The sequence below is a fragment of the Astyanax mexicanus genome, chromosome 3, assembly GCF_023375975.1.
Source record: "Astyanax mexicanus isolate ESR-SI-001 chromosome 3, AstMex3_surface, whole genome shotgun sequence".
NCBI lineage: Eukaryota > Metazoa > Chordata > Actinopteri > Characiformes > Acestrorhamphidae > Astyanax > Astyanax mexicanus.
The window spans coordinates 11,290,463-11,306,515 of record NC_064410.1 but is presented as its reverse complement, the minus strand read 5'-3'; the positions used below and the strand labels follow the sequence as shown (position 1 = coordinate 11,306,515).

Genomic DNA, 16,053 nt, shown 5'->3' with positions numbered 1-16,053 from the left:
TAAAATAAATTTATGTTCAGTCAAAGTTATTTTCTCTTTTAATTTTCCATTTCAAAACTCCAGCATTTGAGTGAGAATAAGCATCTGTTGAAATTTTTAAACAGCAGAATGCCTAGTTACAGTTATTTAGTCTGTGTACTAAACATAAATATAAATCCTTATAACTGACAGAAATAAATACAACTAATAATAATTTATAGTTACACTGTAAAAAAAAAACATTTTTTTTACAGTTTTTCCAAGTAAAATTTTACAATATTTCCCTGTATTTCAAAATGACAGGCAAATGGTATTAAAATGACAAGAATAAACTGTCTATTGAAATGAGTCATGTGATTTAACATAAACAATCTGTGTGAGTAAAATACATTAAATATCTGTTTTTTAACAAATTTTAGATGACAATTCGAACAATACTAACTGTAAAAATAAAGTCATATTTTGTGACAAAAAAAGCTAAATTTTCTGTATTTTTACACAAAGTTAACATTTTAAAATGCAGATATTTTAGTAAAATACACTGTAAAAAAAAGTGTAAATAAACGGTATTTTTCCGGCAGCAGGGGCGCCAGAAAATGTCTGTAAAAAAACAGAAAAACTGTGTAATTTTTAAAACATACATAAACCAAAAAAACAGTTATTGTACGTATTGTAATCAACGTCTATTATTGTAATTTTACAAGAAATTGCCCTTTAATTACATTAAATGTTTTTCTTTTAACATATTTTATTTCTTAAAAAAGTGTCATGCACTCTTTATAAAATGGAATAATTCGTCATTTTACAAGAAATGTTTCTATAATTACATGAAATCTTTTAATTTTAACATATTTTAATTCTTAAAAAAGTGTCATGCACTCTTTATAAAATGGAATAATTCGTCATTTTACAAGAAATGTTTCTATAATTACATGAAATCTTTTAGTCAGTCAAGTCATTATCAACCGCTTTATCCATTCACACACAGAAAGACCGGGTCGCCCCAGCCGGGAATCGAACCCAGGCCATCTTGCTGTGAGGCGGAAGTGCTACCCACTGCTCCACCGTGCCGCCCATGAAATCTTTTAATTTTAACATATTTTATTTCTTAAAAAAGTGTCAAGCACTCTTTATAAAATGGAATAATTCGTCATTTTACAGGAAATGTTTCTATAATTACATGCAATCTTTTAATTTTAACATATTTTATTTCTTAAAAAGTGTAATTTGCTTCTTATAAAATAGTGAAAACAAATGGTAAAAATAGGCTTGGAGCTTTGGGTTGTGAACATAACTGTACATGGCAGTGATGTAGAGAGCATTTGCTAAATTATCATTAGCTAAGTTTTTTTTTTAACTCAGCTTCATCACCACCACCTGGGAGTAGCAGATGGTGACATAGGTTATAAATATGTTAAAATTAAAAGAGTTCATGGGCGGCACGGTGGCGCAGTGGGTAGCACTTCCGCCTCACAGCAAGACGGCCTGGGTTCGATTCCCGGCTGGGGCGACCCGGGTCTCTCTGTGTGGAGTTTGCACGTTCTCCCCGTGTCTGCGTGGGTTTCCTCCGGGTGCTCCGGTTTCCTCTCAATTAGATGTCAGAAACAAATTGCCCCCTGTGTGTGAGTGAATGTGTCTGTGTCCGTCTGCCCTGCGATGGATTGGCGGCCTGTCCAGGGTGTATCCTGCGTTCTGCCCGATGCTGGCTGGGATAGGCTCCAGCACCCCACAATGACTTGACTGACTAAAAGATTTCATGTAATTATAGAAACATTTCTTGTAAAATGACGAATTATTCCATTTTATAAAGAGTGCATGACACTTTTTTAAGAATTAAAATATGTTAAAATTAAAAGATTTCATGTAATTATAGAAACATTTCTTGTAAAATGACGAATTATTCCATTTTATAAAGAGTGCATGACACTTTTTTAAGAAATAAAATATGTTAAAAGAAAAACATTTAATGTAATTAAAGGGCAATTTCTTGTAAAATTACAATAATAGACGTTGATTACAATACGTACAATAACTGTATTTTTACGGTTTATGTATGTTTTAAAAATTACACAATTTTTCTGTTTTTTTACAGACATTTTCTGGCGCCCCTGCTGCCGGAAAAATACCGTTTTTTTACACTTTTTTTTTTTACAGTGTACAGTGCAGATTTTTAAGTATATATATTTTTTCATAGTTGATTGCTGAAGGCTCTGGGTGTGGTTTATTTTTATGTGGTAAAGATGTGATGGTATGGAGTATTTTGGAGCGCAGGGTGAGCAATCGCGCTAAGCTTTTTTCCGCCGCCAAGATAAAAACACGCCAGAAATTTACCTCAACACACATCATTTCCAGACCACCACGCCCATCGGTGTTAATATATTCCAAAGTCCAACGCTATTTTAAGGACGCGTGCAAGGCCTAAAAATAGACTGTTGACGGGTGGCAAAGCGCCACGCTACACGCCTTGTTCGGGGTGTATGATAGGGCTCTTTGTTTGTATGCGCAAAGTTAAAAAAAGTTCATTCAGCTGCTAAAGTAACGTGCAGTAACGGAGTGTCGAAAATGGTAACGGCGTTATAGTTACAGTCAGAGTAATTAGTTAGATTACTCGTTACTGAAAAAAGTAACGGCGTTAGTAACGCCTTTATTTTAACGCCGTTACTCCCAACACTGACCGTGACTAATGAAAAAATACAAAAGACAAAAAAGAACCACTAACATCTGAGGTTGCCTTGCTACTGATGATGTTAAGGTGTTTTAGGGTTTATGACCTCATTTATAATCATTAATAAAGAAATATTAGTGTAGAAAGCTCAGGTCACGTGTACTCTACAATCCAATAATAATAGGGTTCTGCTGTTATCTTGTTTTATTGTGGAAGTGGTCATGTAAACAGCATCTTTAAGGCCTTATAATTTAATAGCTACAGTATGTAACTAGACTGTAACTAATTGTCAAATCACACTACCCTGAAAAAAAATGATGCGTAAAATTTACTTAAAAAAAGTTTCACAACTTTCTGCATTCGCTTTTTAAGTAAATTTAATTTCAGATAAATTTAAGTAACTTCAACTCGCTTTCAAGACTTAAATGTTACATAGAGTAAAAAAGTGAACTGAACTTCAGTCAATCCTTTCTTTTATTAAACTTTACTTCATTTATTTTTACTGAATCAGTGCTTTCTTTTAGCAAACTTTACTTTTTTATTTTTACTAAATCAATCCTTTCTTTTAGTAAACTTTACTTCATTTATTTTTACTGAATCAATCCTTTCTTTTAGTAAACTTTACTTTTTTATTTTTACTGAATCAGTCCTTTCTTTTAGTAAACTTTACTTCATTTCTACTTTCATTATTACCTAATTACAATTACTTAATTTATGGGATTATGGGATTATTAATGAAGTCTGTTGGGTTGTGCAGGTATTAGATTATGAAGTATTTAAATGCAGTCAGTGATATATTAGCAGACACACAGCTCTGTGATCAATACTGCAGGCTCTTAGTCACTTATTAACCAGGATCCTACAATCATAAACAGAACTAGTTTCATATTTTTAAAACACGCTCATTTAAATGATGAACGTCAGTGATTTCAATCTCTCTAAGAAAACAAGAGCTGAGTTTACATTATTTACACAGTTTTTAATTCATTCAGTTTCTCTTTATACAAAACAGTAACATGCAGTTTCTAGGTCGATTCTATGCTTATATATAGACTATAGCTTATTTAAAATACTACCCAAATTTACTCAATAATGGTAAGATAGCTCTTAGTCATATCAATGTCAAAACAATTATAAGACATTACTTACCTGGGCAGAAACGAGGACAGCAGGAAGACAAGTGATCAGAAATGTTTATGAAAAAGAAAATAACTTCCAGTTCTGATTTGGTCAGCCTTCAGACTCAGGTTCAGGTTAAATCTGTTATTAATTACTATTTCATTAAACTGTGGTAGTTACAGAGTGACACAGCACAAACAGTGATCCACTCACTGATACACAAACTGACACATAACCGGTTTGATGAGGTTTCTCTGTGATCCCTAAGGATTCCAGCTCTCACACATGAGAGTATAATGAAGAATATTGCACCATGTGACAAGTAAACCAACAGCTGTAGGCTGTAGATGTAGTTTATAATGATTAAATGTGAACACTTTTATTTCCAAAAAACATATTATAAATTTAGGAGCCTGAGGGATGATGATAAAAAGTCAAATGTTATTCTGCTTAGCTATAGATTTCACTACGCTGCATCTGCACCATTGTTGTGGATGACCCTATTATCTCTCACACAGACCACCACCCCCACAAGCCTTCACCCAGCCTTGATATTGTGGGTTGGCTGAGTTGGTGGTTACTCTGAGGGTCCTGCGTCACTATGGGCCCTATTTTGGGGCCTATAGTGATCTATAGGTGAGCTGTCAACCGTTCACCATGTAGTTAGATTTAGGGGGTGTCAGTGTGTCTTTGTGTCTTTTTAAAAGTTTGTTTGAGTGCTGCAGCACGTTCTTGTGTGTGTGTGTGTGAGTGTAATGAGCAAGGGTATACATGGCACACCTGCGTAGCTAAGATAGTTATGGACATCTGGTGGTTGACTTTTGTCAGGGTTTTAATCAGTGGTGCATCTATCGATGCCAATACAAATAATACTGTATATACCTGAACACACCTCACTTTCAGACAACCACGCCTATCGCTGCGGATATACAGTGGCTTATATTTTGTCACATTATACACAATATACTCTATTTGTCTATTTGTCACAATATACTCATATTTAGATTTTTTTTTCAGGGTGAAATACCAACACAATGTGGTATACAATTGTGAAGTGGATTAAATTATTAGTGAAGTAAATTATGCATGATTCAAAACATGTTTTACAAATAAAAAACTTAAAAGTGCAATGTGCAAAAAGTATTCAGCCCCCTTTCCTCTGAGTGCAACCAATTGCATTCAGAAGTTGCCTGATGACTGCTAATGACTAAAGAGAGTCCACCTTTGTGTAATCTAATTTCAGTACAAATACAGCTGCTCTGTGACGGCCTCAGAGGTTGCTTAAGACAATATGGGGAGTTAACAGCATCATGAAGTCCAAAGAACACACCAGACAGGTCAGGAATAAGGTTTTGGAGAAGTTTAAAGCAGGCTTAGGCTGTAAAAAGATTTCCCAAGATTTGATGAACATCTCACAGAGCACTGTTCAATCCATCACCTGGAAATGGAAAGAGTATGGCACAACTTTTAACCTACCAAGACAAGGCCGTCCACCTAAGCTTACAGGCCGAACAAGAAAAGCACTGATCAGAGATGCAGTCAAGAGGCCCATGGTGACTCTGGATGAAATGCAGAGAGCCCCAGCTCAGGTGGGGGAATCTGTCCACAGGACAACTGTTAGTTGTGCACTGCATAAACATGGTCTTTATAGAAGAGTGGCAAAAAGAAAGCCATTGTTAAAAGAAAACCATAAAAAATCCCCTTTGCAGTTTGTCAGAAGCCATGTTGGGGACACATCTAACATCTGGAACAAGATGCTTTGGTCAGATGAGACCAAAACTTTTTGGCCAAAATGCAAAATGCTGTGTGTGGCATCATGCTCTGGTGCTGCTTCTTTTCAACAGGGGCAGGGAAGTTGGTAAGAGTTGATGGGAAGATGGATGAAAACCTGTTGGAGTCAGCAAACGACTAGACACTGGGGCGGAGGTTCACCTTCCAGCAGGACAACAACCCTAAACATAAAGCCAGAGCTAAAATGGAATGATCTAAAACAAAACATATTCATGTGTTAAAATGGCCCAGTCAAAGTCGAGACCAAAACTCAATCGAGAACTTGTGGATTTTCACAAATGCTCTCCATCTAATCTGACTGAGCTTGAGCTGGTTAGCAAAGAAGAATGGGCAAGTATTTCAGTCACTAGATGTGCAAAGCTGGTGGAGACATACCCCAAAAGACTTGCAGCTGTAATCACAGCGAAAGATGCTTCCACAAAGAATTGACTCGGGGGGATGAATACTTTTGCACACAGCACGTTTCAGGTTTTTTTTTTGTAAAATATGTTTTGAATCATGCATAATTTTCTTTCCATTTCACAATTGTATACCACTTTGTTTTAGTCTTTCACATTAAATTCCAATTAAATATACTTATGTTTGTGGTTGTAATGTGACAAAATATGGAAAAGTTCAAGGGGAATGAATACTTTTGCAAGCCACTGTATTCACAAGTTCCAGTGCTATTTTAATGGTGCAGATGCAAGGTGTGAAAATAGACTGTTGCCATGGTGTAATAAAGCAATGAGCATCTTGATATATCTTGCAAGATAGTGACCTAAATTTCAAAGCATGTTACATCTGCATCGTATTCTCACAATCAGACTGAACTGTGTTGATACTGCAATGTCTGTTAAACTATCTAATGTCTGCTGTTCATGGCAGCATTATAGTTCTGTTTGTTTAACCTGTTGCACATTTTCATTTTTTTTGCACACACTAATCCTTTTTGTATTACTTTTTGTAAGTATTCGCTGGACCATCTAAAACAAGTGAAACAATGGATCTCTCAGGAGCTAAGTAAGTTCAAGTCAATCACTACAGACCTCCAAACTTCATGTATCTTCAAATTAGCTCAAGAACAGTAAGAGAAGAGTAGAGAGCTTAATAGAATGGGTTTCCATGGCAGAGCAACTTCATCCAAGCCTCACATCACCAAACACAATGCGGGCGAAAGCATACTTTTGGCAATATAGTGTATATTGTATTTTTCTTCGGTTCTGGAGGTAATTTCACTCTACTGTGTATTTGTACTTGGATGACAATAAAAGCCTTTTGAACTGACTTAACTATACACAACTCATTTGAAAGTGACAATGTAATAGTTAAAATCCACAGCATTAATTACCATTATACAGCCTGCACTCCTGAGGGACAAGCTGGAGATTCTCACACTCGAAACCCCTTTATCCAAAGTGTCAGAAGAAAAAGCATTGCCAGTCAGACTTTATAACCAGCACTGCTACCAATACAACCAGCACTGTGCCCAGTAGACCACACACACGCAGTGTACACACATCCACACACTATACACGCATTATATTCTGACCCTTTGCTCAGTATTGAGTAGAAGCACCCTTTTGAGCCAGTACAGCTGTGAGTCTTCTTTGGAATGATGCAACAAATTTTTCACCTGGATTTGGGGATCCTCTGCCATTCTTCCTTGCAGATCCTCTCCAGCTCCGTCAGGTTGGATGGTGAACGTTGGTGGACAGTCATTTTTTAGGTGTCTCCTGAGATGCAAAATTGGGTTTGGGTCAGGGCTCTGGCTGGGTCAGTCAAGAAGGATCACAGAGTTGTCCCGAAGCGGGCTTTCATATGACTCTGCCATAAAGCCCCGACTGGTGGAGAGGTGCAGGGATAGTTAACTTTGTGGCACTTTCTCCCTACTGCATTTCTGCAGCTCAGCCAAAGTGATCTTTGGGTAGAAGGGGATCTTACTTACACAAAAAGGTTCTGAGGGAAGAAAGAAAAGTGATTGGTTCAGAGAAACAACCAATTGTTTCTCTGAACCAATCACTTTTTCTTCTGCCCCCAGAACCCTTTTGTGTAAGTAAAACTCCCATCTGCATTCTGGGTTCTTCTTTACCTCTCTCACCAAGACTCTTCTGCCACGATTGCTCAGTTTTGCTCAGTAGGAAGAGTTCGGTCATCCAAAACATCCATTAAAGAATTATGAACTTTGAGAGCTGCAGATTTTTTTTGTAACCTTGGCCAGATCTGTGCCACAATTCTATATGAGCTTCTGGAGCAGTTTCTTCCACCTCATGATTCTCATTTGCTCTGACAGCACTGTGAGCTGTGAGCTCTTATATAGACAGGTGTGTGCCTGAACTAATCAAGTCCAATGAGTTCAAATAAACACAGCTCGACTCCAATGAACGAGTAGAGGAGAACGAGGAGAACAAGGAGGATCAGAAGAAGTGAACAACATGTGAGTTAAATATAAGTGTCACAAAGGGTCTGAAAACCTATGAGCATGTGATATTCAGTTTTTCTTTTTTAATACATTTGCAAAAAATCCTACATTTTTTTCTTTTAAGATTAAGTGCTGAATGTATTAAAAAAGAAAAACTGAATATCACATGCTCATAGGTTTTCAGACCCTTTCTTTTAAGATTGAGTGCTGAATGTACATTAATGAGAAATAAAATTAACTTTTTTGATGTTATCAAATGGCTGAATTGAAACAAAGAGTGAAAAATTAAATTGGGTCTGAATACTTTCCATACCCACTGTACATGGTGGCAAAATGACACTACAATATATGTCCGAATGTCTATGGACGCTCCTTTGGGAGCAGTGGAACAGTGTTGTCTGGAAATATGGAGCTCAATCCAATATTTTTCAGATGAGGTAACAAAATGAAGGGAGTTGTGATGGTGTTGTCACTTACTATAAATGGTCACAGCAATGCTTCATCATCTAGTAAAAGCAGGATAAACTCTATTTTAATACCCTCGAAAAACAACAAAAGCAGCATGAACACCCTTAATTTCAGAAAGAAAACAATAAATGAATAGATATTGCATTACTTTGTACACATCTGGGGCCTCATGTACTAAGACTTGCGTGGACTTCCAACTAAAACGTTCCGTACGCTCAGACCTGAAAAGTTTATCAAACCGTGCGTAGGCAGAATCCCACGTACATTCTCTTAGTACATCACAATCAACTTGAAATCAAGCGCAAGTGCACGAAAACATCACACCTGCCATGACTTCTCCCTCAATTACGCAGAGTATAAAGTTATAATAATAATAATAATAATAATAATAATAAAAAAAAAATAATAATAAAAAATATTATTATTATTATTATTATTATTATTATTATTATTATTATATTATTATTATTATTATTATTATTATATATGCGTAGCATATAATTACCCATGTTTTAAATTGTATTATTCTAAGAGGGATAATAAATGATTTCATTTAAATTCTTTAAATGAGTTGCTCACCAAGAAGCCACACGTCACACACTCAGCTTGTTTTCTTATCCTCTTATGCTCTTGGAAATCTAAAACGGCTTATAAGCCAGTCATCCTCATGGGCCAAAAAAACATAATGGTCACGTAAAATGCGCTCTCAATGAATTTGGCCATTAGCAATATTTTCCAATGATGCCAACGTTGCCAACTCCAACAACTCCAGCGCATGTTTATATAATCTAGGCTAAGTGAAACACGTTGATCGATTATTTATGTAAGCCAATGAAATTGTCTGATTTATTAACTTTATTTTACCCAGTAATGCTGACTACAATGTGTGCATAAAGAATATCTTAATAGGTGTAATTTCAATGCATCGCCTCTAACTGTCGCCAAATGACAAAAACACAATACATACGTACAAAAAAAAGGCGTACGCCCGAAACAAAAGTTCCGTGGGGGAACGCACTTTCACACGTTCAAGTAAAAATTTAGCACATCTGATCGTGAGCGTGAAATATAGCGTACGCAATGTTTTTGTGCGTACGCACCTTTAGTACATGAGGCCCCTGACCTTTAATATCTTGTAACATTTTGACACAAATTGTTAGCATTCTTGGAATAGTTTAGTGTAATGACTGTTTGATAGTAAAACAAAAATCAGCTCTTCTTTATTCTGCTCTGTGTCCACACTCCCTGCTTAGAGATTAGTTTAGACCCAGTTTAGACTGGATGTAAATTGTAACATTTATTATTTTTCTTTTATCATATTTTCAGAAAACTATTATATATAATTATACATTATATATATAATCACTGACCAGTAGAGCAATGCCACCTACTGGTCTTTATAAAAGGCTCATACATATGTTACAGTGCATATACTGAGAGTTGTAGATTTATAATAGGTGGACTTAAATGGCAACATGTAGTCTATCTGATATGCAGGTGTAGTAATCTAAGTTTCAACAGAACAGCACTGAACTATCACTGAATCAAACAAAAATAAATACAATAAAGTTAGTCTTCACTTCTCCTCATGACTGAGACACTGGAACAACTTTACTCCCTAACTATCAGCCTATAAATATATTTTATGAGTGTAAAAAAATAATTATGGAAGTTATCTTTAAATAAATATTTCCCAAACATAATATTTGGTAAAACACCAGAGCAGGCAGACTGACAGCGTCAGGACTGAAAACTAAAATTAAAATCAGTCACTTCCTGTACCTGGTAATGAGTTTCTTACCTATTTCTACTGGAATTCTGAACACTATATTTTAAGCTGTTGTTTTGTGATTTCTTCACTTGTTCTATAGAATGTAGATCTAGAATAATGATTTTTGAAGAATGCTTTACTCTTTGCTGCTGGAAGATCCATGACCTCTGACACTGACCCAACTTTCTGACACTGGATCCTGCACTGCACTTTTTTTTTTGATAGTCTTCAGATTTTATAACGTCATGCAGACATTCAAGGCATCAAGTGCCTGAAGCAGCAAAAGAACCACAAAACATCTTTAAACATCCACATGTTTTAACAAGGGGACTGTTCTTTCCTTTGGAATTTAGTTCACTGTAAATGATACAGTGATGTGCTTTAATGAAAAAGCTCCTTTTTGATCTGATCTGCTCACAGAATGTTTTTATTCCTGAACTATTGTGGATTGCACAGATACATTCTGACATTTTTATGTCTCTGTGTCTACAGTGGGGGCATCCTGGTGACCCATATAATAGCCTCCCATTTCATTCAGGTGTAAGGTTGCCACCTTTCAGAAATGAAAGTAAGGGACGCCCACCTCTGCTCGTCTGGCACCATGAGCCTGTCTCCTGTAGGGTGAGGCGCCTGCAGCGGTGGTATGTTTTATATATGTTATTTGTTTTTTAAATGGGAATGGATAATGTCTAATACTGCTGTATATTAATTAAATTATCACTCATTAGTCTTTAAAAAACAGTGTGTGTGACAGACGTGTGTTTTGGACATTTATTGAAATATGGAAACAAATTGTGTTGGTTCAATACCGGACGTAACATTTAATTACCTGAAAGCACGTTTCTGTATTTTACGAGACGGGGTGGAAATCCTAATCAGGTGAGAAAAGTGTGACACTGTTGTACCTTCTGTCAGTAAGTCAGTAAGAATTTCTTTCAGGACACTATGAAACTAATATGATCTAGCCAGGTTAATTACACCCATATATCCAGTATGTGTACTGTTTTAATGTAGAATATTTCACTGATTCAACCAGGATCCAACCAGTATGTGTGTCTAATGTTATTTTTTTCTAACATCAGTTTAGTGACTGCCAGTAAAGAAAAGCAGAGCCACCATTGTAATGAGAAATATATTTATTAAGAAAAGAGAAATACAAGCAGAAAGAAGCACAGAGATGCAGGTGAAGGGATGAGAGTGAACTTTGAACACCAGTGCAGCACAAGTGCAGCTGTGCACAATCACATTTTGGAGTGAAAATAAAACCCTGAATATTCCTGTCTGTTACTTATTACAATGGACAGTTTGCTTCACCTACTTTTCTACTGAACAACATTTACACAGCATGAGTTGAATATAGATGCATGTTGTAAAGAAGTACATTTTCAGTTGAGTAAGATACAGAAACACACAGAGGCAGATGTAAAGAAAAGGTGATTAATATAAGAGTGATAAAGATAAGAGTGAATCATATAAGGGTAAACAGTTTACTTTATCCCTTATCAACTGTAATGCTATAAAAATGCAGTTTTGTTATTAGAAATTGAAAAGTTACCACTTGATTTCCACTTGAGCTCACATCAGTTTACATGGATAGCGTTATTAAAAAGGCAAAGAAAAATACATTTTTGTTACACTGATTCTAAATAGGATTTTTAGCAGTAGAATCATCACATACATTTTACTCTATATGCAAAAAAGAAACTGATATAAAAGAAGCAAATCATTCAGTGTAAGGCAATGTACCAAAATCTTATTTTAGACCATTTTATTGTGTAGACATATAAACTAAAATAAGACTTAATATTTTGTCCTAAAATTAATGATTTGCGTGAGAATTCATTTAGAAGTTGTTTTGTTAAGTGCAAGAATCCATTATATATGAGAATGATTTCATTTAACCTCTCTTTGTCTTTATATGTAATTGTTCAAACTCTCTAAAGCATCCTCCTTGGTGTACTTCTTCCATTCATCAGGAATTTTTCCTGACCCCTGGAATTTTTTACTGTAAAGGTTTTCCAGGTCCTTCTGGAATCTGCACACAAACCACTTCCAGTACGGCAGCTCAGAGCAGTCTTGGGTGATGTTCCAGGTAGCGTACTCTCCTCCTGCTGTTCTGTACTGTTTGTAAGGAACTGACTTTGATTCTCCACTGGGCAAAAATCTTTTATCAGTCTGAACCGCAGTTGTACAGAAATCAGAACGAAGATTCACTGTTCCTCTGTAATACATCCCACTGATTCCATGTGCCCGATGGAAAGGAACACTGTGTTCTCCATCATGGTCTTTCATTGTGCCGATGCAGATGGCTTTACAGAAAGGACACTGGGCCCAGCAACACTGACAGAAATGATCAATCAAAATCTCCTCTGACCCCTTCTGGAGCATTTCCAGTTTTATATCTGCATCTCTGAGATTTTTCACCATTTTTGTAAGACCTTCAGTTAAAATTTTGCTAAGAAAATCAAAGTCTGTGATTTCCATAGAATCAACATTTGAGATTTCAGTGAATTTCAGATCTTCTATTAGAGTTTTGGAAAAGCATTTCATCCACATGTTGGCATTACCATGTTTTTTTCTGACCTCGTCTGTTGCAACATAGACTGCATTGTTAATTTTCAGCTTTTTGTTTTCCAAATTTCCTCTGAAAATGGTCTGAATCTTGTATTTCTCATTATTGAGGTACTTGAGAGCCTGATTCAAGATGAATCTTGTGAAGTACTGTTTGGGATTGTGAATGTATTCTCTGTAGTTCTCAAAGTTCTCCTCCTCTGCAAGGGTTCTCAGGATATGCTTCTCCAGGTTTGATCTGTTACTCATTAATGCAGGAATTGAAGCCCTCATTTCTGCTGCCACATTGATAGCAGTTTGATTGTAAACAGCTTGCAGTATTGATGGTTCAAGTTTGCTGCAGAGAACTTCTCCAAATATTGCTGTTGTTGTGGCACCTTGGCAGAAGTTCTTGTAGACATTATAGTACTGCTCTTTCTGACTCTCCAGGTAATGTTCTGGATTGTTTGCTCTCTTGAATTGTTCAAGAAATGTGGGTTTTGTCAGGTCACATACAAACAGGCACAGATCCACGGTGAACTCTTTCCTAAACACATAGCTCTGCTTTTTTATTTGATATTCTTTTACAGTGTTTTTGACTAAATCTATTATTTGCTGAACCTGACCACTGTTGTAGCCAGACTGTGCACGCCATATTGCCTTAATTATCTGTGATGTTTTCTCAACAATGTCATTGATTAGGTCTCTTATTGAGATGTGCTCCTCTGCATTAGCATAATTTTTCTTCCTAAAAATATTACTCACAATCTGCACATGGTTTGAAGTCCATCCTCTCTTTGCCTGAGTCTGAGGTTGTTCACTCTTGTTAGAAATATTGTCATTCTTGTTCAAAACAATGTAATCACAGAAATGTCCCAGACTGTTGATAGTTTTATAGGCTTCCTGTGAAAGACGTTCATGCACAAGGGACATTTCAAAGCTTTCAGACAAGATTCTTCTAACATCCTCCCAAAAATCTATGTCCTTAACTTTTGGTGTGTCTTTTGTGATGTCAGTGATCCATTTCCTCCATACATTGTCAAATTCTCTCTTGAGTGTGTCTTCATCTGTCTTTTCCTTGTTTTGACTCAGAGCCAGCTCCTTGCTCAGATTAAAGAGCTTCTTTTCATAATCTGTCTTTCTTTTCTCCAGCGTCTCTTTAGTCTTCTTCTGCTCAATGACTTCACCAAGTTTTGTTTTTGATTCTATGACCAGTTCATCATAAAGTTCTTAAATTTTAGAAGTGAATCTGCTTTTCCACTGAATCAGAGTGTCTTTGTCCCTGTCCTCCTCAAAGAATTGGATCATTGACTTTGTCACTTCCTCTCGTGTCTTCTTCATATTTTCTATAAGGTCGTTTTCACCCACATGAAGATCTCCATTTTCTATTCTATACAGAAGTTTATCTTCTATACTCCACATGACACTTCTCAGGGTCCAGGTCCATTTACTAAATTCAGCTTCCAGTTTTCTGTAAGTTGCGATCTCCAGTGTGTTTCTGAAGCTAAAGACAAAATTTTCATAAAGGAGTGCACTCCACAAGTCCTTTAAACGTGTGCTGAATTCAGACAGTGTCAGTGTGTGAGATGTAGGGGCTTTTTTGAGAATGGTATTTTTCAGTTCCTGAACACACTCACTGTAGGATGGGTTTGGTGGAGCCATTGGTGGGCTGCCCTCCCAGAGCTGTGCAAAGTATCTCACATCTTCCTGTACATCAAATGCAATGACATCACTGAAACTTTCTGCCTCACAAACTTCTTCTTTAGCTGCAAGCTTTGCCATTTCATCCAGTTTCTCCTGCAGACGTCTTCTTCCTTCCATGTTTTTATCTCCAGCTGCAACATCAGTAACATTCTGATGAACAAACACACAGCTGGGGTTCAGTCTGACCTTCTTCATCCTCATGAAGGCCTGAACAACAATCTGAAAGATGTCCTGCATCTCTGATGGGTTTTCTCCAAAAATGTTGATCCAAGCCCCACTACAAATGTTGCCAGTTCATTATCATGATGTCTTATTGACATTCCAGCCAGTTCAGGAGCACGAAGACCTTCAGTATCAACAACCAGAATGTAGTTAAACTTCAGTTCCTCCTTCATCTCCTCAGACACTTTCACCAGCTGCATGAAGGCTCCTCTGGTGCATCTTCCAGCACTGACTGCAAACTGGAGTCCGAACATGGTGTTGAGCATGGTGGATTTCCCTGAGCTCTGAATTCCCAGAACAGACAACACAAAGACTCTCTGGTCTCCCAGTTTTCTGATTAGTTCATCCAGAACTGCATAAACCCAGATCAGAGGAACATGAGCAGCATCACCGTCCATCAGCTCCAGTGGATATCCTGATATAATCAGATCTGCTGCAAGTTCTGGTAGACAAAGTCTATTCAGTTTTTCTTCTGCTTGTTTTTTATTCTTCTTCACAGACATGTGTGATTCATATATCTGACCAATCTCCCTAAAGATGTGCTCTAAGCCAAATTTTGCAGCATTAAGATTTTCTGAAATCTTTTCAAGTTCTGTTGGTTCCTTCTCTAGTTGCCCAGATTTATCATGCTTCTTCTTTAGATTCAAAATCTTCGTCCACTTGTCATCATAGTCCTTCTGGAGGGATGACAGATCTGAGTTGTGCTTGTCCAGAAAGATGTTGATCATCTGCTCATCTGCACTGCTCATCAGCAGTTTGTGTATTCAGTTTTTCTATAAATAACTTCATGAATTCAGTGAGGCCACATGCTTTCTGCTGCTCACGGATTTCCTCCATTTCCATTTGTATTCTGCTTCTTGTTAGTTCTATGTTGCAACCTTGAGGTCGATGTAGTTCCTTGTTCTTCTGACACCAATATTTCCACAGTCTCCCTTGGCAGGGGAAATGTGCTTCCTTTATTGTGGAAATGCCTTTTTCATCTAGGAAGTTTGTCATTCTTTGGGCTGATATTTTGCCTTGTTTGCATTCTCCATTTTCTTCATCAACTTTGATATCTGAGAGTTCTGCCAACTTTTCGACATTCCAGCTCTTTCTGATCTGTCGAAACGTCCACAGTGGAAACTCAATCTCTCCTGTGAAGGGATCTGGCACCAGTAGAGGCAGAGCGTACTGACACTGTGAAAGCTTCATCACTATCAGCTGCTTTAGGAAACTATCTGAGCAGTGGAACACGGCCATCTGAACATCCATGGGGTGAACAAGACTGGACTGAACTGCTTCTTCAGAATTGCTTTTGGAAAGTTCAGTATAAAAATCATCTTCATCATCATTCTCAGTAACTGACGGTATCTGAGTTTTGTTAATTTGACCAGATTCTCCACA

At 36.9% G+C, this 16,053-nt stretch overlaps 1 protein-coding gene across 1 annotated transcript in view; it reads right to left on the bottom strand.

Moving 5' to 3' along the window:
• LOC111197112 (interaptin-like) overlaps window positions 1-16,053 on the bottom strand; it is a 526,024-nt gene that overhangs the window by 364,489 nt on the left and 145,482 nt on the right. The window lies entirely within an intron of this gene.